Genomic DNA, 24,521 nt, shown 5'->3' on the forward strand with positions numbered 1-24,521 from the left:
AGCATAAACTATCGTCCAGAGAAGATTTCTCCCTTGTTTACTCTGTAAACCACACATTATTAGAGCCAAATCCCACAGGCCTTGTTTTTGTCAAGATTCCCAGTGACTTCAGAAGTCATTTTGCCTAGCTCTTCCTCAGCCGGGAAAGACAAATCCAATCTTTGCCTGACACACAGCAGAACCCTCTTATGTAGCTCAGCGTCTCTTTATTATTGTTTGCTGTCACAGAACAGCAACTTATGGTTACGATTTTCCCATTGCAAGCATGCAATGAGGAATAGTCAGACTCTGATTAGATATTACAAAACCTTCTCGGAAGGTTTTCTGAACCACAGCCAGCGGGATTCCCTGCAGCACTAAGGGCCAGCCTTGCTCCCGCTATAGTCTGTGGGAGTTTTGCCAAGGATGTAAGTGGCATTATGACTGGTCTCCAGCAGCAGATAGTACCCATCACACTCAAGATGTGATTAAAGACCTCCCCACCTGCAAGTATATAATAAATAAAGGGCTTAATTGCGTAATTAATTATAACGGCTTTTAATCCACAATAGACAGCACCATAGGTTTCAGGTAGCCCACACAGGCCAAACAATTCATTACATCAACATTTTCTTGACATCAGTTTACAGCAAGATTGCAGAGGGTCTCAAAAGAGAGATTTTTCAAGAACTGGAGAAGACAACAGAAAGTAGTAAAATGAAGTGAAATCAAAAGAATACCACCACAGTCTAGACCTCCAGACAGAAATAATTTCACACCGTGTACACAAGCTTCCAACAAGGTTTTCTCAAAAATGCATGCATAACAGGCAGTGATTTTTCAATAGTGAGTAAAGGACTGCTACTAGACTTTTCCTTTTCCAAGGCACAAGGCAGAGATGTAGCAGTGTACGCAAGTGGGGTGTAAAGTCAATGGGATTACATTTTCCTAATTATTTTCTGCTTGAGGTTTATATCACATACACAAAATGAGATCAGCCAGGACTTGCCTGTCTAACAAATCACTCAGACTTAAACATTGCTCAGATAAACAAAAGGGGGGGCACGGCTGAGAAAAGGCAGAGAAGTGCTTCTTCAATCACAGTTGCAAGGAACAAAAACCTGGAGGGGGAAAAAAGCTGTTGGACCGCCACCAAATCTCCCCCCACTAGAGACAAGAGCCCATCTGCTGAGCTCTGCAACTTAGCTTTAACTACCATTCAAATCGCGTCTCTGCAGAGATCAATCTACAGACCTGGCAGATGGACCCCTGCTTCCCTGAGTCGCTGTGTTATTTGTTTAATAAATTTAATTAATATCCATACTGCATTGGATTGCTCCCAGAAAGGGGGCTGCAGCTCTCTCTTTTCCCGATAGCAACATGATGAGTGATTTCCCAGAAAAGACCAGATAACAGTACCCCCAGGCCACTGAAAAATTAAAAGTGCCATGTGCTTACATTGCTTTGCATGTATTAATTTTTGCAGTACACTAATTTGTTCTCAAAGCCTATTTTAACTTTACAAAAGTATGGGATTTTGAAAAAGTCATAATTCATTTTGGTTTATATCAGTTACAAAATTAGTTGGAAAGAAAAAAGCATCAAATCTAATTGGATTTCAATTTTTTTTTAATCTACTTGCAAGAGAGAAACAAATTGTTAATGAGAGTGTCTCCTTAGGCAATATATATTGTCACAGTTTCTGCCAACAAGTTACAGGCATTCTGGGTCATGTTGGACATGCTGTACTTTAATGCTTAAGAACATACTTATTTTAACCAATAAAGACATATTCAGCCCACATAAAACAATTTTTAAAAGCATGAAGGATGAAGGAAAAAGCTACTAGCAAGTGTTTACGGTGAAAAACAGAATGAAACAGTACGTCAAGATACTTCAATAGCAGGAGTAAGCATAAGATATGCACAGGTGTTGAGAACCAAAGCGTTGTCTTCAACGTTAGAGTTTCATATTTGCTTCATTTAAAAAGTTTCATTTTTCATCTTAAAAAAAGAAACTGAAGTATAAGTAGGAGAATGATTTCAGTTGAGCCTACTTAACTCCTAGAGTTGTGATAAATGGACGCAATTCTGCCTGGGTCCCATCTCCTTATTAAGTCACCTTATATTTGGATTATTTTACTCTCGTGCTTATCGGCTTAGCTCCAGCAGCAGGTGTCCTAGAGGACAGTACAGTCTTGTCATGTTACCGTCAGCATCTAACCTTTGCTAACACCATTTTCCGGAAGGAACCATGGCAGGAAATGTTCAACACACCTCAGTACTTGCCTGCGTCTCTGGGAAGGGTGAGAGATACCCATCCCTCAGCTCAACCACTCCTGGGAACAATACCCAGCCCATTTCACCTGGAGTCAGCTTTATTTATTCAAACAGTTTAAGTTCAAGGCCTTTGCTAACTTACATGATCATGAGTGAAGAAGATTAAAAAAGGAGACAATTCTGCAGACAGATCTGAAGAGACATGTAACTGCTCTCAGTTAACAACCTTTCCCTTCTCCCCTCATCACTAGTCTACCCCTACATACGAAACTTTTCCACCACTGCTGCCATTTTCACAGGGAATGTCTGACCTTACTGTCAGAAGGCAAAATAGCAAAAATACCAGTGATGATGGCTATTCTTCCAAAGACAGCAGTGGTAAGAGTCAGCAAATAAGGGTTAGTACGCTTCAGTGGTACCCAAAATGCAATTACCTTCTAGCCAGAGAATGAAACTCACTTGTTGAAAGGCGTTGGTGAAGGCAATCCTGCACAGAATCGGGAACGACAGGAAAGACCCACACAAAACAGCCAGACCCTTCTGTGTGCTCTGGCCGTGTGCTTTCTAGCCACAGAAGTGGGGACAAGAGCAGCCCCAGGACACGCAGCCTGGCACTGGCCCCAGCTGCAAAAGCAGGAGTTGCAGCAAACTTGCGTGCCTGAGGATTAGAGCTTGCATCACTTTTGGGAACTCACTCCCTTCCAGATCTCAACTATTGCTACACATCTCAAAGAGGTGTTTAGTACAAAAGGAGCAAACTTCAACAGCTCAAGGAAAGTTGGCACATGCATCAACATTTATTCATTGATCCTACTGTGATTTTCACAAAAATATTACTTATTATTCCTGTCCTATGAGCTGAGATGCAGGGAAAGCAACTTGCCACTGTCACTCCCCAAGGTCAGTGGCACAGCCGAGAGCAGAATCCTCATTCACTTCTTCCAGTCCTGAAGCTTCCTTGGCAGTGCTTGGAAAGACCAGAGTACTTAGCTGAAGTCTCAAATACAATGAACATCAAGAATAGCTTCGTTGTTTTTTTTAAACAAGATTAGCATTTCAGAGAGATGGAAAGGGGAATTACTACCATTGATCAACACAGTACATCCCATCAATTTCAAGAACTTCAAAAACAGGTAGTTTGTGTATACAGCATGACATACCTCAAAGTAACGATACCACTCCTAAACAGAGAAGGTTTGACAGCCCAAGAAATTAAAATCCTTCCTGTAGCCACCGAACAGCCATTGCACAGTGTCAGTCAAAATTTCAAACCACTATAAATGCCCCTCAACCATGACATTGAAAGCCTGTGGGGTGAGAGCACACTCATCCTTTGTACAGAAGACATCACTTGCTTCTCTGCCAGGAAATTATGGAAGGCTGCAGACCCTGTCTATTAAGAGAAACATGCAGTGGACTCACCATTTCCCATAGGCTATGAATGCCTTGTAACTTGCGACTTGACGTATGAGAGAAGTTTCTAGCTCTGTTATTCACTGCCTTGGCAACCTCATTTCCTTACTATGATTCAGTTTTGTTTGCCAAAGGGAGGCAGGTCATTCGTTGTCTCATCATACTGAGCTGCCTCGATATGATTAACTTCTTTTTTTTAAGCCTCATTTCTCCCTCCATAACATTTTTGTAAATTGCTATTTATCATCCTCTAAACCTGAAATGAAAAATGTCTTGAATGACTCCTATATTTCATTTCCCAAAATAAAATGAAAATAGGATTGGAAGCACTGCAGGGGGAAGGGAGGTGGAGCGAGGTGGGGAGAAAATTTGCTATTTGATGGAAAATTCTAATTGTGACCATATAATTTTGCTTTGTAGGGGGATTTAGAGTTTTTGGAGGAGAGAGTTTCTGTTTTTCGGTTTTGTCAACTCCGAAGCCCTGAAAACTATTAACAACATCAGCTTAAGGATTTAATTTAGATAAAAATAAGTCCAAAGTTACAGGCACCAAATTTTTACTCTGACATCCGAAAAGGAAATTCAATTTTAACGTGACATAAACTTTAAGATCAGTATTGCAGTTATGCTCGGGACAAGCAGGTTTCTTGGACAAAAATCTCTCTACATTCACGGCAGTACTAATTTCCACAATCTACCACACACTCATAATGCAATATGAGTTAATCAGACCGCAGCTGCCTAAATTTATTTTCAACTTCTCAATGATATGTTATTAATTGGAAGCCTAATTCACCTGACAGCCATTAAGGCACACAATAACATTATTCCTATTCCCCTGTGAAGTTATATACTTGCAAAATATTGAAGAAAGCACAGAAAAGCAGTCACCTATATAAAAGATACACTGTAAAACCTTCACAAGTTGTAAGATATGAGAACGTAAATCTAATAGATTTAGACCTGAATTGTGTAACCTAACAACAAGGTGAAGAAATCTTCAAAGTAAAACTCTCCTTAATTGCAGTGCAGAAGGAAGAAGTTCTTTGTAAAAGTAAACACACAGCACTTAACCTTTCCTTGTGATTTTTTTTCCCCCAAAACCAATTGGAGACTGAATTTATAATGCTGATTCCAGAATGATGAGAAAATGAACAGCACTGCTATACCACGGATGTTCTCCACAGGCTCACATAATACTGCTAATCTAAGGTCAATCACCAATTCACACAAAACAGCTAATGGAATAATTTACCCTAAAAAGGAAGCATTCTAAAAAGACACCTCCCTAGGGCAGGGAGGTATCACCAACATGAAAGGGAAAATGTGAGTTCAAGAGAGTAAGCAGAGCTTCAAGCTGATCTCTCACCACATTGTCTAAGTCAAAGAATTAATTGCTTTGCATAAAAAGATAAAGGAGACACTTTAATGCCACAACTCTACAATTGCAACATGATGACTGACAAACAACAATGCGCTTTTACAGGATGACAAATGTATACATTGACTGCTATTAAAATAGCAGCTAGAAATTCTTGATAGGTATGTATGGAAATGTCAAATGGGCTTCCCAGAGATCAAAAAATCGCTGAAAAAGAGACACAATTCCTATCTGGGGAGATCCAGAATCCCGCTGCTTAATTTTACCGAAGCCAAATGGAGACTAGCTGAAACCATAGGTCTTAAAAGGCTGAAGAAGTTTTTTAAATCAGGGTATGCTCAACCAATGAGGCATCTAAGGCTGACTGGCAACTCATTCACTTGGTGATCTGCTAAGTGGACACTTATTTATACACTCAGAAGGGAACAGAACATTAGCATAAGTGCCTTCACCATGCAAGAATTATGAGGAAAGAAGCCAGTAAGGCAATATTACTTTTCCCAGATGTGATCGACCCCATTTGTTGTTGGACTCTGGGATTCACTCCAGATTAGAATTACTAATAGAGGGAAGAAAGAAAAGTCAATCCCACATTCCAAAAGGTCCACACAGAGGCTGTAGGTAGAAGTGGATAACGAGGTGCTCCTGCAATGGGCAGTGGCAGCTTCTAGAGCAGATAAGGAAAATTCTCTCTGGGATCTAGTGAGTGGGTATTACACCACCTGGGAGATGAATCATCATTTACAGAACTCAAGTGCTCTTAACAAGGATGAGCTTATGCTAATAATGCAACCTGACAGTCTGACATTCCCTGTTACTGAATTCTGAGGTCGCTCTGTGAATTTTTACATAACCATTTCTTCTCCATATCCTACTAATATATCGAGTGCTAAATCACTACTACAAACAGACTTCTATTACTAGTGTACCTGAATCATCTCAATGGCACAAAGTGATCAAGAACTAGCAGAAACTTCAGGTAGTGGATGTTCTGAAAAACAATTTTGTGTCAAAGTGTACTAGTTTGCAATTTTTGTGAGAATAAGGTACTATCATAAAGTTTTCACTGCCCAATCACGTTGCAAGATTTCCGGTTCCTGTTGCTCCCATTGCACTTTCATCCAGAAGCAAACAGGTAACATCAATGATAGATAAATATCATCATCTGGTATTATTTTCATTAATCCATCTGCATCCACTTCAGAATGACTCGACCACAAAGTAGAAAACATTGTAATCGCTACAACAAGCAAAATAATGGTCCTGAACATGACACCTGAAGCTAACTCCAATAGCAGTGCAATTCAAACACTTGGAAATCTGACTGCATTACAGCTAAGCATAAGTTTTATGAAAGTATCTAAGAGTAGTGAAAACTTGGAGCTAGCTGTAGGTATAGCAAGCCATTGACACTGAAAGCAAAGTAAATCACATGAAGAAGGGAATGGAAGAACCATCCTTCATATGTGAATGTATATGGAATGTGTATTATACATATGAGAGACCATGTAAAAAGGAGCTCTAAAATGCCAGTGCAGCAAAAACTTGTTTAGGAAGCTTCCTTCAAGTGACTTACCCAGAGTGTATGGGCTGAGTTAACACTACTCAGAAAATCCAATGCTTCAGTGTAAGAATTTCAGTCTGAAACATTTCTGGTTCCTAATGAACCTGCCTAAGTCTGGAAAATAAGGATTTTCTGCACACGATTAAAAATTTGGAGAAGAGTATCACAAAGCTGCCAATATTGTTGCTATTAAATACTGAAAAATCAGTATTTTTGTATTGAAAAAGGACACTGTAATCATCAGTTTATTACATTATTTGTTGAATGCCACGATTTCCTTATAAACAAGTTATCGTTCCAAGTATTTACATATATATATATTTAACAATATAGCTCAGAAGACATACAGCAGAAGTAGCAGCATTATCAATGAATATGGAAGGTGCCCATCGGGTGACTCATTACAGACTACATCTCAGCACACTCTGCTGTAGTCAGACATGTTCATCTCTCCATTTGTCCAGCCTCCAATATCCCTATTTTAACACATCAACAGGAAAAGCTTTTTGCGTTCCTTTAGGTCAAAACCAAATGAGTGGTGAATACTACTTCTAATTCAGAAACATCCACCTCCTCAGAAGGAACTAAGGCAGCTACTATACTTTGTGTAAACCTTCAAAGTGCAGACAAATGAGAGTCTTCAGTCACACTATGAACTTACATATCTTTTCTTTTGGACAACATTGTTTTATGGTGCTGTGGAGACTGGGCACCAGATGGACTGCACAGCTTTTCTGTGTGATTTTTGGTCAAAGAATAATCTGAAGCTCCATCTTCCAACAGATAAAGCAGAAAAAAAATAATAAATTGCCAAATAAAAAGACAAATTGCCACAAAACACATCTCCTGTAGGCAAATCAGTCAGAGAAATCCTGAGGTACCTGAGAAAGATAGCACCACAACAGGCCTGCATTTTGCCTTCACAGTCTTGACCATACTTGACATTATGTTTGAATACATTTTTCCCTTTCTGGAACTATTCCTCTCTTAGATTTGAGATAGAAGAATTCAAAATTAACTTGAAAGTACACTGATAATTTTATAACCAAACGTTATTTAAAGAGCAAGCCGAGGGTCTTTATTGCTCTTTTAGTTCCTTACAAAATACAAAGTGAACAGGCCTCCCTCAACTTCTTTAGAAACTACAGAAATAAGGTATTTCTAAACAAACTTTTCTAGCAGTTTCACAGAAGTTAATTTTATTCCCAAGCCCAGGATAAGATTCCCACATTCCTAAGAAATGGCTTACAGGATGACATGTTCTTTGTCAAGGCTCTTCTAAATTATAAACACCGCAAGAATACAACACATGCTCTAGAACTGCTACAAGCTGCTTACTGGTAGACGTAAAGATATTCATTATAAATATCAATTACCTTAAATGAAAGAAAGCTTTTCTTCTTGTAATTACCTGCCACTTCAGCACTAACTGGAGTGCATCTTTACTTAAGAACTGGGGATCCCAAATACACCTAGGACTCTGAACTTAGGTGTCCTTTTGGTCCAGAATTGACAAAGCAGCAGCAACTCTTTAAGCACCGCATAAGTTGCCGTGTCTGTAAGAAAGAGCGGTTATGCCTCCATGTATGATTTGGGAACCAATCAGTTTTTGCAGAACGTCTGCTGATAAATTGCCACCTCTCTCTGAATAGCAAAGACTGCCGGCTTGTGAAGTTTATTTTTAACTGATAGTTAACTTTAACTTACAGTTATATTTTAATTTATAGTTACTTAAAATTTAATTACAGTCATGTCACTCGAAGCTTTGTATGGGCTTTCTTTTTTAATGGTAGACATAAATCAGTAAAATAAATTAAGTGCCACTGACTGCTACATAGTTATATGGCAAATTAATGAAATCACTCAGGAATACACAGGTAATACAGGCACCAACAATACTGAATTCAACAAGTGGAGTGAATGCGCTATCGAAGCAGTGGTGCAGCCAGGAGGGAGGCCACCAGGTACAAGGAAGCAGAACTTTCCTCCACGAAAGGAGGAGGTCTCCGCTGACCCAATCCTTAAGCTTTCTGAAAATATACTGAACTTAAAGAGTAATATATTCTGGAGGTGGTGGTTTCTGAATAAAATATAAGGCAGCTATTCTTCCCCTTATTGTGATCGAGAGTTTCTTTTCTGAGGACCGAGGATATCAACCCTGATATTCTCACCTAATCCTGAAATGGATATAGCAGCTCATTTCTGATTCTGTAAATAGCCTATCCATTTTCAGCTGATGGATTTTTTTTTGTTGTTTTTCTGCTGCCTTTTTCTTTCTTTTTTCTTTTTTTGCTTCCTGTCCTAAAACGTTATGTAGTCCTTCTGCTCACTGTTAAACAGCTTCTGAGTTTCACCACTGAGGTGCTACGTGTCAAGGGTGGATGAAGTGATCCTTTTATATCAATTAGCAATTACTGTAAAGTGCTTTGGGGTGAAATGCCACAAAGGATTAGAACTTCAAGGAAAGAATAAGCAGCGGGAGCACATGAACTCATAAATGGCATAGATCCTATTTTATGTAAATTGCCCTAGTAATAAAGAATGAGCAAAAGGTCAGATAAATACAGAAAATGACATATAAGCAGAGTAGTCTCTAAATAGAATATTTTTTCCAATTTTCTCAGTCACTAGCATGTCTCTAGGCCAATAGCTCCCTCATCTGAGCATCTACAACATTCACCAATACAATATTTGTGGTTTTTAACACCCTGTGAGCTACTTTCATTCCAGGCTGAGCCTCTGAACATGTAAAATCCATCAAAATCTTCCCCCAAGATGGCAGCAAAACAAGACCCCAAGCGAACAAACCTACCTTCTCTTCCCAAGAGATGCACGCCTACTCTCCACACACCTAGTCCCAGGAAGATCACTATTCTTGAACCACTTTTACACAGGACTAATACATTTAGACAGGATAAAGAAAATCTAAGCTATTCAAGGCTGGAACACACCACTAAAGTAACATAAACATATCTGGATGTGCAGCCTTGCAATTTGAGAGCTTACAGTTTCATGCTAAAGAAAAATCATTTCCCATTTTTGTATTTTCACACCATAATAAGCAATCTTGCATTAGTTTTCAAGGACACATTACAATGTTTTCAACAAAATATGTAAAAAGAAAACAAGAAAACTAATCATTGATAAAAGTAATAAATTTGTTCTACAACCAATGCATCAGATTAAATGAAAGCACTTCTGCTGCTCACATCCAAAATTTAAGAGCCATCAAAATGCAGGATCCATTGACTAGATCATTTGACTAAAACGTGACTAAAGGAGAAGCAAAGCAAGGACACAGCAAGTCATATTTTATTCTAAACTCTTGCAGTAATTTTGCATTAAATAATCTAAATAAAAGTAACCTGTTCTATATAGTTAACAATATGGCTATTTACAGCACTAGCAGGTCATGTCCTAGCTTTCGTAGTTTGAATTTACTCTCATACCGCTCCTCACTCAGAACCAAAAAATGACATATGAAGATCAAATTATACACGGTGCTTAGTGGAGCATTTAAAGGTATCCCCCAAGCATGCAACAAAATGCTCATTAATGGCGTGAAATGGACATTATATTTAATATTTTACTGACGCTTTCTGAGAAGTAAACATTGCAGCGCTAACTAGTGAACAAAACACCGTATAAGATACTCCAAAATCTTTAAAACGAACAAATTTTCTTTTTCATCTCAATGTGAATAAGTAAGTAAATAAATAAATGACCCAATGCCGCTTGTCTCATTTAGCATGATTTTCAGACAGCGCATCTATACAATTTCTCCATCATTAATTCCTCTTCCTGTGTTTCCAAATGTCTTGCAGTTCTGCTGAGTAAGCATTAGTTCATTTGTGTTAAAAATGCTACCTTTTATACATCAGATATTTTACTTGCTTGCTTATTTAATGCAACAGCCACTGTGGCTGAAGGAAAAAACAGCATAGAAAAGAGATCTCCAAACTATTTTTCCTTTGAAGGCAAATATACCCTTTTAGATGGGTAGGCTAAAATTGATTTAGAAAAAATGCAATGACCTACTCATTTTTGTAAGATCTTGATATATGTTATTTAATCCAACATAACTACGTAATTGCAAAACAGCCTTGAAATGTTCTGTATGCACATGAGAGGGGTGTGAAGGAAAAAAACATCAAATGAGAATGAGTTATCTCCCACTAAAACAGAGAACTATAAATCATCAGACGAAGATTTCCCAACTCTGCCACAGAACGGCTGCATTACCGCAAATAAGAAACGAGTCTCTTTCTGGCTTTCCTTACCTATAAAACAGGTAATGGCTGCTCCTGGTCTCAGAGATGTTAAACCATTTCATTTGTTAGTATTTATGAAGCATTCCTGTCTGCATAAACCAACGTAGATGGGATAGTCACTACATCCCACAACACATGAAACACTACAGTTCTTCACAAATATTTAACCACTTATTTTCCATTTATGCGGTAGCTATCATTTTTAAAAACACAAAGTTTCAAACATAGCTACTTAATAAAAAATTATAGGTCTAGCATTGACTTGAGCTGACACTGTTGAATTGCCAGAGAAATGTTACAGAAAGCATTAATACTACACTGGATGTTGGAAAACATTTAGGCTAAGCACCTGACTGTCAAATTTGGAAGTTACACATGAAACACTATTCCTTGGCTCCAGCACGGCTGCCCTGCTCTGTCCTCTATGCCAACATCCAGATTCTTTCTTCTACAAACTGTCCAAAACTAAAGGCAACACACTTTCCTAAGGCAGAAGGCCAGGAAGGGTTTCAGTAGACCATCAGCATCAGATAATTTCTCCCACATCTCCCTCTATGGGTCACACCTTAAAACAAATGTTTAGAAGCACTTAAATTTCTTAAACATCAACTTACGTTATATGTGAACCGGTAACCTACAATATTTAAGTTCTTCACACATGCTCTTCAGTTTCAAAAAGTTGATTTAGCTGGATTTGCTTTTGCTTACTTCTGCAATTTCTGCTTTTGGAACTTTATCTGAACAGAAAAGAGACTCTGATAAAACAGTCCTAGTAACACACCCTGGGTGTGCTCCCCACACATGAACCATTTTGCAGTATTAACTTGAGTCATGCACTGAGCTCTGTCATTACAAGCTAAACCTCGCTCTTCCTGTGACAGCATTACCTTCCCACCTTTTGCTGTATCAAACGCAGGCTAAATCCTGGCTTCAGGTTGCCAGATTGCCCTTGTTACTTCTTCATACCAGCAGGCCCCCTCTGTCCATGGGGCCATAAACTGCAGCAGCACAGACAAGACCCAACAGGTCTACTAGTTGGTATGATACGTGGATTCCTATCAGCTTTTTCCCTTGAGTAGGAGTTACTACCTTCAGTAAATTGTGAAATACTAGATACTTAGGACAAAACAGCCCCCATTTTTGCATCAAACTAACCACCACCCCTGTCAGCGGTGCCTGGAGAAGAACCATGCTCATCCATCTCCAAAGCACTCTGGCAGGTGTGAGGAAAGGAGGAAGCATTCTTCATCTGCTTCCATCTATCTCCTACAAATCACCCTAACAAAGGTTTTCAATTACAGCGGTAAGATTATTTGAACTGCCTTAAGTTACATGCCTACATATAGAAGAGTGTAACATGGATTAAATGCACACACAGCATTCCAATCAATGTATTTTTTATAAACAGAAGAAGTTTGGCCTGCATGGAAAGCTGTTTCCTTCTCTAGACATTTTCCCCCAGGATCCTTATTGTCAGCTCTTCCACTTAAGCTTTTTTCTTCTCCTGCCTCCTAGTCTGGCAAAGTTGGGCGGCCGGGTAACAGTAAAATTAAAGATTCATTAGGAACATTTGATACATTTTTAAAAGCCATCCTTATTAAACAAGCGCACTGCAGCGGCAGTGTCGGTGGGCACCTGCAGGTGCAGGCAGTGCAGGCAGGGATGGGGCTGCTCAGCACACACTGCCCTGCCCCAGGGCCCAGCCCCATTTCCTCTAGAGGCGGCCGGGGCGCAGCTGCGTGGCACTGAGTGCAGCCCCAGACAACGTGACCTGGTTTTCTCTACTTTGGTTTGCTCCATCACTGCGGCATCAGACGGCTGCTGCCAGACATGCGTTCAGGCCTCCGCTCAACCTCCGGGACATTCCTCCCTTCACTCAGTTTTGGGGAGGCCCGCTAGCTACTGCATAGATTCATCCCGTTCATTAGCAAATATTTTGTATCTTAAAATTGGAAAATATTATTTTATTATTTGGAAGTTATTGTTTTAAAACCAGAATCAATCCTGTCATTATGATTGTCCCTCCTCCTTCCTTCCCTGTGTACTACTCCAGATTCTGAAGTAAAAAATGTTCAAAAATGGCATTTCATGATTTTTAAAGCATGAGACTACTCCAGACTATTTAAAATTCTTGGATGCATATACATGAATTGTGCCCACCTCAGATATGAACAGGGGAAAAGAAAACAAAGAGAATATCTGATCAGATCTATACCTAAGTAGTACAGAGCCTTCTCAATAAGTAGTACAGAGCCTTCTCAATTTCTTTTTGCTTTCACAATTCCCATTATATTATCCCTGCCTATAGCGAGGGATTGGAACTATATGATCTTCAAGGTCCCTTCCAACCCAAATCATTCTATGATTCTATATCATTTATTAAAAAAAAAATGTATATGGTAAACATTATAAATAAAACAGTATCTGAGAAAAAAACAACATTAATTTCAGATAAGTATTACAATAATAATTCAGAAATCTAGAAAATGAGACTAGTCTGAACAAAGGGCATAAGGAATGGAAGAATCACTCGGTAAACAGGAAAAATGCATGGGAAGATTGGAGTGGAAAGCCCTCCGTGGCACGTTCTCTTTAAACCACAGGTAACACTTATAAGAGAGAACTCAGGTCTCCCACAGCAATGCTCATCTAGGCAACAAAATGCGTGAAAGACCGTGTTCATTGCCTGCTATTAGTGCTGAAATGTTGCTACATCTTACACAGATGTATTTTGATGGTGGGTAAAGTAATTCTCTCGCGTACTGTATATTAATTGCCCTCAGGAGATGACCTTCTCCTTATCTACATGCTAAGTTCCTCATTCTTCCTCAATCCTATCAAAATGTAACTTGTTTCAAAATTTTCCGCTTTAAAAATCAGTTAAACCAAAACGTGAGACAGTCAGGTCAGTGACTTTGTGCCCATTATCATGAGCCATAGTGAAATATTTGCCTTGCAGAATTGGAATAATTTAGGCAGAAAGGGATCTCAGGAAGTCACCTGGGCCAGGCGTCTGCTTACAGCACAGCTGATTTTGACATTAAATAGGGAGAAAACTGATCACTTCAAGAAATGTAGTATGATCATGCCTTACTAAAAAATCTTTGATCTAAGAATCAAATGAAGGAGAGCACTAAATACCTGAAATTTGCTTTCCATTTCACTTCTTCCAGAGTTACTTTTGTTTCATTACAATGCAGAAGCGAAATCTGAATCACAGATATTAAAAATTGTATGTATTAAAAATTCAATCATAAAGCTCCACCAAGTGGAAATTGTTAAAACTACACTAAGCTAATTCACCAACAAAAAAATCATGTTGTAGTTACAATTTAACACACATGATTCCAATCACATATGGTAAGTAGCAAAGCTGGCTATCTGTACCTATAATACGGTACTTCTACCGGTGTATACTAATCATTTTATTGATGTGGGGGTAAAAATTAAAGTAACCCTTTAAAAATCATTAACGCATTTAATTCTCCCTCAGTTTAGATCTGCTTCTCTGGAAGCATTAATTTTTCTATGCCCAACATGAGCTAGACACTAATTTGTTACTTCATTTGTTACTACTCTTTTGACTTACTGAAATTGCTACAGGCAACCTTACGCCTCCCTTTCTTAGTATGCAGCTTTAGCTATTTACAGAAATTAACAGGCACTGCCATTTTAGCAACACAGTCTTGAACAAATGTAGTTAGTTATATGGTTTGCTCTTTCTCACTACTGAAATATTCATTATCTGTAATTTTAACAACCTGATAAAAACTGTTAAAAGCATAGCTGTGCTGCCCAGCAGGTAGTGCCATTTTTAATGAAACCATAACTATCATAAATAAATAATCAACTCATGAAGTATTCATAGTGTACCTCAACTTCCATAAGAAGAGTTGTTTTGGTATGTGCTCTGCAAAATGTGCCACAGCTATTCTCATCCAGGAAAAGAATTATCAGCGAGATATTTGCTACATTTTGTTCTCTGAACATTTAAACTTGACCTTACTGCACAGAATTATTTTATTTTCTTGGTACATTTGATAACACAGTGCCTCTTACACAGCACAACGGAAGTGCTAGCAGGTGCCTCTCTTTGAAATGAGGGCTTTCCTTCTTTAGGGATGCACCATCCCAACAAACCTGTGTGGATACTTGACACGTGCTAGGAAACTGTTGTCCCAGTGCAGTGTGGGGCACTGCCTGCATTCACGTAACACGACAAAAAGTTACCGACACGGTAACTGGATCCTATTTTGCACAACAGAGAATCCAAGAGTAGCTTGTAAAGCCCAAACACCGTTAACTTGGAGGGTGTCTATATTACCATTTAGTTCAGATCACAGATGGGCTTCAGCCGCTGCTCTCACCTACCATGCTTGTGTCTGCAACAGCAAGCAGCCTTGGAGCATATCGATGGTGTTTCTTTGAGATGAAACTGAACCAGAACCTACACTCCAAATGCAGGTATTCCCTTTGCAGTACCAGATAAGAGCTAGGTCAAAGTACCCCAAAACGTGCATAGTATAGACATCAAGTCCTCAACACTGATTTCTCTAATCTGTAGAGACATTTCTACCACACCGTCACATTTGCTAAGGTAAACATAACTTTGGCTATCTCGATTCTGTAGCTCCTGTTTCTGTATTTCCCTCCCCCAGCTCCCACTCATACACTCAGTCTTCATTTAAAACAGCTGCTGAAAAACTGTTGCAAATTCTTTTTAAATATTCTTCAGAATGATAAGATCTACTTTCCAAAATAAGGATGCATCAAATTATCTAAGCTGTTGCTACTAAGCATTAAAAATAAAATAAAATATACACAGTATAGTTCAGACGCTTGGCAAAATGTAAATATTTTAAATAATATATGCAAACAGGACTAAGGATAGAAGCATAATTAACAGTAATCAACAGTTATATGAAAAGTAGAGCTCGACAAACATGTTTTTTTTAAAAGCCAACTGATAAGGGTAACTGGGTTAACACTAAATACAGCCTGCAATGGATGCAACAGCATGACATTTTCTTTAAAGAGAAATTTGTCCCTGTACAAAAATTAATGAGCTTCACCACAAAAAGACTGAAAACCAGTGAAGAGATGGCAAAAAATAACTACAGTAAACATCAAGTCTTTGAAGAGGGATGTTTTCAGTGATCTCGAAGACCTGCCTTTCAGCCAGCACCGCTGTCTTCATCAGTGACTAGAGATAAAATGGATCAATATACAACTTTCGCTACCAGTGATTTTATGACATCGGTGAACTGGGCCGTATTAGTTACACGAGTCATCTACTCTCACTTGAATTCTACAGCAGCCAAATATGCTGTAGAAATAGAAAAGATGCAGATCACTTTCAAGATGGCAATCTCACGCAAACCCTAAAAACCTAGAATAACTAGAGAATTTGGAGGTAATTATTAATTAAAAAAATTCCTAGAGCAAAACATGATCTTGTACAAGTAGCAAAAATACTGAGGAGATGCAGGGATGAGAGCGAATCCATGTCAAGCACTGAAACCACACCTTGCACGGTGCTGTCCTCAGACACTGAGCAAGAGATTTCATCAGAGCCCACCACCGCTTGTGGGGCAAGGGGGCTTCTCATAAGCAATGGATCTTTAATTCAGGAAACAAACAAACAAAAAAAGACAACTCATGAGATGCAGCTGCTAGAAGCCAAAGCTAGAAAAGCTCACACTGAGGGAGAAGATTACTTTAACAGTGATGATGATTAATTATTGGAACGATATAGCCAGCATTCTTCATCAGTTGAAATTTCTCTTTCAGACTTTTCCCCAAATCGAGATGTTACAGTTCAAGCAGGAGTTACAAGCTCCATGATGATTTATTAGCCAAAAATGCTTGCTCAGAGTAACACAGGTCAAACCTTTTGAACAGAAAGATCTCACTGGTATTTAAAAATCCAGGTATCTATGACAGCACCCGAGTTAAGAATTGAGTTTCTCACTATTTAAACATACTGTAGTGCTGTAACCATTAGCAATATGGCACCTCCGATACATTTCACTAAGCTGATAATTGAAGTGCCAGTAAAAATGGGGCTTATTTACACTCATCAATGTACTCAAATTGTGAAGTCCAAACGCATAAGGCTGAGAAATTGGAATAATGGCTGTGCATCTCTAGTGTTCAAACAGGCTTCTGTCACTCCTTTCACTTACCTGAACCCATCTGAATCATTTCTGCTTACCTGCAAGGAGTGTTTTTTCAAGCACTATAACCTGTTCTGGGGGAACGTGCTCTGTTTTGTTTCACTGGAACAGCGTTACGATCATGAATTAGCAGCACAATCCAACAGTGGTCTTTGGAGAAATTGCAGTTGTTACATTCAAAATAAAAATTCTTCGTGGGGCTCGATTTTGTGAAACAAGTCTTTGTGGCTGCTGGCACTTGCTTTCAGCCATTAATTGTTCATGCAGCTTAATAATGCCAGAAACTGAAAAACCACCTGCTACAAGGAGACATATTGCTCAGCCACATTTCAGCAAGGGTCCTTGAGGTGCTATCAGCAGCGCCAAAGTGAAACATCAGTGAAGGCCATGTTCTTATCACAAAATATACTGTTACTCACAGCAACAGTTGTTTGGAAGGCACTATCACTTCTGCAGAACTCCTGAACTGCATCACTGTGCATAAGCTTCGTGTAAGAAATTCATATTTTTTCAGCATGTAAACCATCTAATTGCAAAATTCCCAATTTATCCGATCCCCAGTTACATTTTTTGCCTTGAATTGTTTTTCCTAGCAGCTATCAAGGTGACCTGGACTTGCTGGCCACATGGTATTGAATTGTCATTATTCTCTTTTAACTGCATTAAATGAAGCAAAACACAAGTTAAATACTCTTTTTTTCCATATAATCAGTTTCAGTAACTGCAACAAAAAGTTATGTGATTGTCTCATCATATGCACCATATCCTCTTTCCTTTACCCTCGCAAGCTGTCACCTACGCTGTGTTTATCCAGCTGTTTTAGGAACATCAGAAGCAGTTCAGGTAAGCAAGGTCATAGGTTGGACTCAAATTCCACAGCAGCTGGTTTGTTGTTACATGTAAATTCACAGGTGATTTTTCCAACCAGACAGAACGAAGGGCAATGCCCAGTTTATTATTACTGTGCTCAGACACTGCAAGAGGCATTGTCAATAGCTTTGCCAACCCCCTGTGGTTTTTTCATTGGCAGAGCTAGCAAATGGCTAAGCATGATCAAACCTGGAGCACAGAGACATGCTGAGCACTCACTTATTAGACATCTCGAAATAAAAAAAAGAAAAATACAAAGCACAAACAACATAACACTGCAACAATTTTATGCAAAGGAAGATCCTGTATGAAAGATCAGTCTGCAACAATAAAGGTGGAACCTCACCAACAACTCACCCTTTTCCACTCAATTCAACTTACGCAGAATGCCACTTCACCAGAAAATAATGCTGGTTCCTATCCTACTACACAGGATTTGAGCATTTTAAAACTCCTCAAAATTAAGAAAGGCAGCATTTATATAAATGACGGTTAAAATTACCTAAGGTGGCCTATTGCGCAGAGCTATTACGAACAATAAAGCTGTTGAATCTGTGAAAGGACAGAAATGACTCTGAGCGAGCTTCAGTTGCAACTGTTGAACTGTGTTTAAACTTGGTAGTAGGCTACAGGATTCCCATTTCTGTGCTGCCCTCCTCCCAGACAGCTAATCCCATTCCCTCTGACCTGTCCCACTGCCCCATTATTCAGTGGTGCCTGTGCGGAACGACCCTGCTGCCCTGGCCATCGTCTCCAAGTGTTTACAACAAGGCAAAACCCCTTCGCTCTCCTCCACCGGCCTTGAGGAGACAGGGAGAGGTAATGGCTTCTTAATGCATTTAGTTACATTCTTCACTAGGCAAGGAAGTATTCCACTGTTTTTAAAATCAAATAGCATATTTCTGTGCATCTTTCTCTCCATCTCCTGTATAGCCTCTCACCTTAAAAATAAAATAAATCTATCACTAAACAAAAAACGTGGTATATGAAGGAGAGATTCCTGAATTCACTCCACAGAATGATGGCAAACATTCAAGAAAAACTGAGCTTTTGCTTTTGTGAGGTTTATGCAGCATGGCAATAAAATTTGTTTATGCTAGCTATCGGAAAAGGCTGTGATTTTAGCTTATGGACACTAATCCCAGAATACAAAAGCAAACAGCAACTACCAATTGAGATATTCTTCAGAACAACTTAGGGAGTAGCTTTTTCACTCCTAGCGTGAAACCACCCCTTGAATCCTAGACTTCTGAAAGCTTTCTTCATTCCACTTAGGACGTTTACCTTACCCAAGTTGTCTCTGATTTAATCTGATGAAAAAAACTGAGCCTAGAGAAGTGAAACAGGCAAGCAATTCTCCTTGCACTCCACCCAGTGAATTTGATAGATGTTGGAGTACAAAAAGAACCAAGAATAAAAGCCCTCTTGCCCTCTTGTTCTTCCTACATGAACCAAAGCATTTAAGTAGCTATATACTGTACATATGAAGTGTGAATGCTGTATTGCACTCAGCTGTCCAGCATACAAGTCATCCACATCTAATGCTGCAGAAACTTGGCCAAATGTGAAACAAATTTTTCAGGTTTCTTTTATCTGTGAAGTCAAAACCAGTTCATATTTTCTCCAGTAGAAAAAGCTGCACTACTGGAGCACTCTTGGTTCAAATGAGAACAAGTTAACGGTAAGCACTCCTCAGGGCAATCTTGCCTTTTAAATATCACCTCTGCAAGTGCACAAGGACTCTGTATTCCTTTTGGACAGTCCTCAACACCGTCTTACACTCATGTGCTCTACACAGACATGTTTAAGTTTAGCAGAAGATTAAGAGCTTTTGGTTTCCCAGCAACATTCTTAGGCATACAACCTGAAGAAAGCAGTTCATCTGAACTTTCAGACAGGTAATCAAAAACAAACTCATATTTTAAACCTTTCCATCTCCCCAAAATCTCCACTGATAAGTTTGCAATTTGAAAATCTAAAGAAATACATGAGTGTTACTTACAGTACATACATCTACTGAGAGTTAAGGAAATTGGTGCTGGTGCAAGGAATTCAAATCACAATAGTATGGGGCTTTTACAGCACTTCACACTGAAAATTTAACAGTAACAAAACAAATGAAGTCTGTATCCGTATAGAACATTGTAACTTCGTTAGTAAGGTCTGCATCAGTCTGAGTACACATGCATAGGGTTGTCGAGTAAAACTCAGTCTTTGAAATGTAGGTTGAATTGGGCTCTTGGCTGTTTCTTTTATAATACTAGTACAACAAAAATGGCTAGGTGGAACGGCTAGTAGTTTCATTTACCTCTGTATTCTTGTACCGAGTTATACAAGAACGGAGTTTCATTTCACTCCTCATTTTCTCTTAAATACCAGTCAATGGCATTCAGATGCCTAACTGACCTTTATCTTTACACTAATAGCTTTTCTTATCAGCAGCAAAATCACTACATCTTCCACACAGCTGATCTGTCACTGTGTTTGGAATAATCCTTTACCCTAACATTTGGTGCTGACTATTAATAAATTAAGAACTAACAGCAAAATAATTACCCTTTCACCTAGGAAAACACTGGTGGCCACCACAGAATGCTCCCTCAGTGACACAGTGTTTTGCCCTGGGTAATTGATGCAAATGTGTAACAGGATACTGTTATGTTCCTTTCACTAGCCGTCACTTTCTCACACGTACTATTTCTCTCCATTCTATTGCAGATGCAATCATCTACCACACATTTTTGTTTTGTTTTGTTTGTTTATTAAAGCGATATGTACTTTTAGTGTTAATTAGGCTATTTATTCTGACATAAATATTGAGTTGTGGGGTTTTTTGTTCTTTTGCTTTTAAGGCTACAGATGTGCATAATGTCTGAAATTATCTTACGTTTTGATTTCAGATAAACTTCAACCTCCCAACAAAAGCCAGAAGATATTTATTTCCAACTTTGGTACACATATAGTGTGTACCATTGAAAAACTTGCAAGCCTCTTATCTATTAGCCATAAATGCGTAATAAATTATGGTGCATAGAAAAAAAGTCAGCATTTCACCTTAGATAAGCATATAATTCACAGAATGCTGCAGATGAAGGAGCAGAGATCTCTTTTCTCCACTATCAATAAATTAACCTCAAACTTTGTTTTATCCATCTGCCAGCACAGTGGTGAACTGAGGTGTTGCAGGCGCCATTGTGATGGACTAAGGAAACGCTAAGGTCTGTTGCTTTACCTCATCAATCTGGAACCCGAATGGAGCTTTCCCTAAAGGTTGCCTCCAAACGCATTCCTGAGGAGCACTGACTGGTGACCAGAGCGGCTGGCCGGAAAAAAGCTGTGCAGCACAGCAACAGCGTTAACAGCTCTTCACCAGGACATGCAGTAAGGGGCTCACCTCCCCCCACAGCAGAGAAGGTGTTCTGAAAGCAAGGTCTGGGATTTTTTTAATTCATCAAGTACTATTTTCACACTTTTTTTCCCCCACATATAGTAATCACAAGAAAGAATCAGACTGTGCATAGGGTAATGCAACCACTGAATTTATTCACTAGATTTCCTGGCATGTTGAGTGTTATTTAGTAGAAAATGCCATGAAAGGACACTCTTCCCCCAGCCTTTAACAACTGGATGGAGCTAGCTAGCAAATGCTGATTTTATTCTGAGCCTGATCGGTGACCCTCGGGAGTACCTTCCTGCTTCACCGTTTCTTTTTCCACAGCCTACAAATGGCAATGCTTGTCCTTTTTTTTTTTTTTTTATTCTTTCTGTAATATGCTAAGATTTCTGTGAGACAAGTCTGTTGAAGAGAATGGTACAAATGTCACTCTGAGGAATTTTTCACCAACGAAAAGATTTAGCTGAGTTCTATCTACAGCAAAGGCTAAAAACAACAAACATTATTTACAAAGGATAACTTAAACTATATAAACTGTCACTGAATTATCTAATTGGCATTTTCTCTCTCCCAAATGCACTCCAGGTTAAGTATGTACTCACAACTCCTCTTAAGTCTTCTAACTATTTATAAGTCTCCTAAACATTGAAATAATGTATTTACATCAGGATTAATCATCACTATAATTTAATTAGCATTTGACAAGAATTGATTTGGCAGAACTTTTCCCCTTAAAATAGGAAATGGCCATAAACCAGGGGAATGGCCATAAACTAAACACACTGTTTTTTCTCTCCATCTGCTTCTGGTAAGATGCATTCTTCAACTGCTAATTCAGTCAAGATCTTCTCAACTTCATTTATCCAGTTAATTAGAGTCAGATGCTGACAACATCTAGATTATAAATCAAATCGGGGTATGCAGGCAAAAAGAAAGCTGCTGCTAACACCAATGTACACGTTTTGGTTTCTTACAAAAAATATGAATAGAAACTAGTAGCACAGCGGGAGCAGAATTACAATTACATCCCACAGAAGATAGGCTAAAAGCTATGTGCTAAAGCACCAACCTTGCAAACTCCTGGACCCAAAAGCAAGTTCTAGAACCTCACACCACTGTGAGCCTGCAGAAGAAACCGAAGTTTGGTGTCCCATTTTCACAGCCATCTAATGCTTTGGGATCCAGTTAGCCCATACTAATAAACATGGCAACAGTTTGAAGCGTGCACAAGTATGCAATTCTAATATCTGCAGAGCTCCAAAACCAAATGGAGTAGTCAGCCTGGACATGCATTTCATTTTTGGTGGGCAATAAGGAGATGTAACTGATCCCATCCACCGTTATTTATGTGTTTTACAATCGATCGTGTATGCGTCATCACAGAAAGCCAATCACAATTAATGCTGATTTAGAAAAGACAACAGTAGAATAACCTTTGGTGTAGCTCCTTGCCACATTTATGCTTAGATGGACCACGAACTCTGAACAGATTGGTTTCTTTCTGTTTCGAGCTTTCTCAGCATTTTGGCATATTCTCAATGGTGCAGTATGTAATTTTTGTCCTATAAAACAAAAAAACAAACAATTCAACCCTTAATTCTAAAGCACAGAACAAGTTATTTCAGAGAATAAAGAGTAAAAGGGGTTTCTGTTGAAACCATGCTGATAACGTTGAGTTTCAGTTCCAAAGTGATCTACGTACAGAAAGCATACACATTGCTCAAGAATCATATAGAATCCTGAATTTTCTAGTCCAGAATCAAGCCAGCAAAGTGCGTTCCCATATCTTTGATAATATTCTAGAAATAAGACCATTTATTTTCACTCTAATTTAGAAATAGTCATTTACACACTAATTAACTGTCTAGCTACAATCTACAGGTGATCAAAAAGGATTTTTTTAATGGTTTTTTTTTTTTCCATGCAGTAAGAAATCGGTTTCAATTACTCCTGAACTTGACAAAAACTTTGCACCTGAAAATCTGCACTAAACAACAGGCTGCCCCAGCTACCATTCTCACTGTATTCTTTCTCAAGGTCTTACAACTTGGACAAACGTCAAGTCACACAACATGGCTCTGACAATATTAGCTTACCACAGTGATCGTGAGTTTTCATTTTGCAGACCAGCAGCCCTTCATCAGAAGCACAGGAACCAAACACCATTTTGGGGACTCAGCAGTAGCAGTTTTTTTCTTTGGCGCATTAAACGGAGAAGTTTTAGATGCTCATGGAACCACAGAACAACGCCAAGTGCTTTAACTTGCTGGATAAGGGGATCACAGCAAAGGGTTATGTGATTTGTTTAGCTGCATGTGGGTAACTGAAAGAGATTGTGTGGAATATGTGAAGAGAAATCAGAAGCTAACATGCCTTGAAACGGCAGAAGAAGCAAAATGCAGATTTACACAGGAAATTACAGTTTCTCTGTAAGTGGCCCAGCTGCACATTCAAACTTTGTGGCAATCCTGTCCCACCTTGCTCTTGATTCCTGCTGACAGCAACTCACTCTCTTTCCTCAAAGAACGAACCTCGGACGGAAGCACCTTGGCAGTACTGATGAAAAACTCGGCACTCATTTTGGCAGGTTCCATAGCCATATGTTCATGTGCAGGCCTCGACCAGCTCAAGCAAGGGAATTAAAACAGCAGCTAAGATAAGAACAGGACAGGCCAGCTTAATTTCCCCAGGAGGTGGCTACACTGGATCCAGAACACTAAGACAACCAAGGACCACTTCTCCCAAAGGAGAAACAATCGTAGTGGACTGCAAAACGTTGCCTTACAGGGAAGCCATGACTCACAGAAATTACTGAGTTCTGGAAGGAGTAGACAGACATTCAGCTCTATGTGAACCATGCTTCCTCCCCTGGAAATCTTGTCCCATATGGGTGTAGGAGGTGTGCATCTTCCCACAGTGTGAGACAGGTTATACATAAATGGGTGCAACTGTAAATTAGGTTCTCCAATCATTCAAGTCTACAAGGAAATATGACACAAAGCAATAATATAAACTGGTGATACAAACAGATAGCCCAGATCAATGCTTAGAACAGTGCTTAATTTAACTCCAGTGTTCACACACAAAGCTGAAAAAAAGCTCTCCATTTAGCCTGTGGCCAAAACTTCATTGCTGCCAGTTTCTGGTCAGAAACAAATGTCTTGAACTACCTTTTGCTTTCAGCTAAAGAAGAA

At 39.1% G+C, this 24,521-nt stretch overlaps 1 protein-coding gene and 1 long non-coding RNA gene across 23 annotated transcripts in view; one reads left to right on the forward strand and one right to left on the reverse strand.

The window, feature by feature from the left end:
* The window catches only part of WT1 (Wilms tumor 1), a 244,861-nt gene that overhangs the window by 160,189 nt on the left and 60,151 nt on the right, over positions 1–24,521 (reverse strand). The gene's annotated exons all lie outside the window — the stretch shown is intronic.
* Positions 21,164–24,521, forward strand: LOC110401168. The gene is made up of 2 exons (XR_002440297.1): positions 21,164–21,363; positions 23,255–24,521. It is a non-coding gene; the product is annotated as an uncharacterized LOC110401168 (long non-coding RNA).

Source organism: Numida meleagris, chromosome 6, assembly GCF_002078875.1.
Source record: "Numida meleagris isolate 19003 breed g44 Domestic line chromosome 6, NumMel1.0, whole genome shotgun sequence".
NCBI lineage: Eukaryota > Metazoa > Chordata > Aves > Galliformes > Numididae > Numida > Numida meleagris.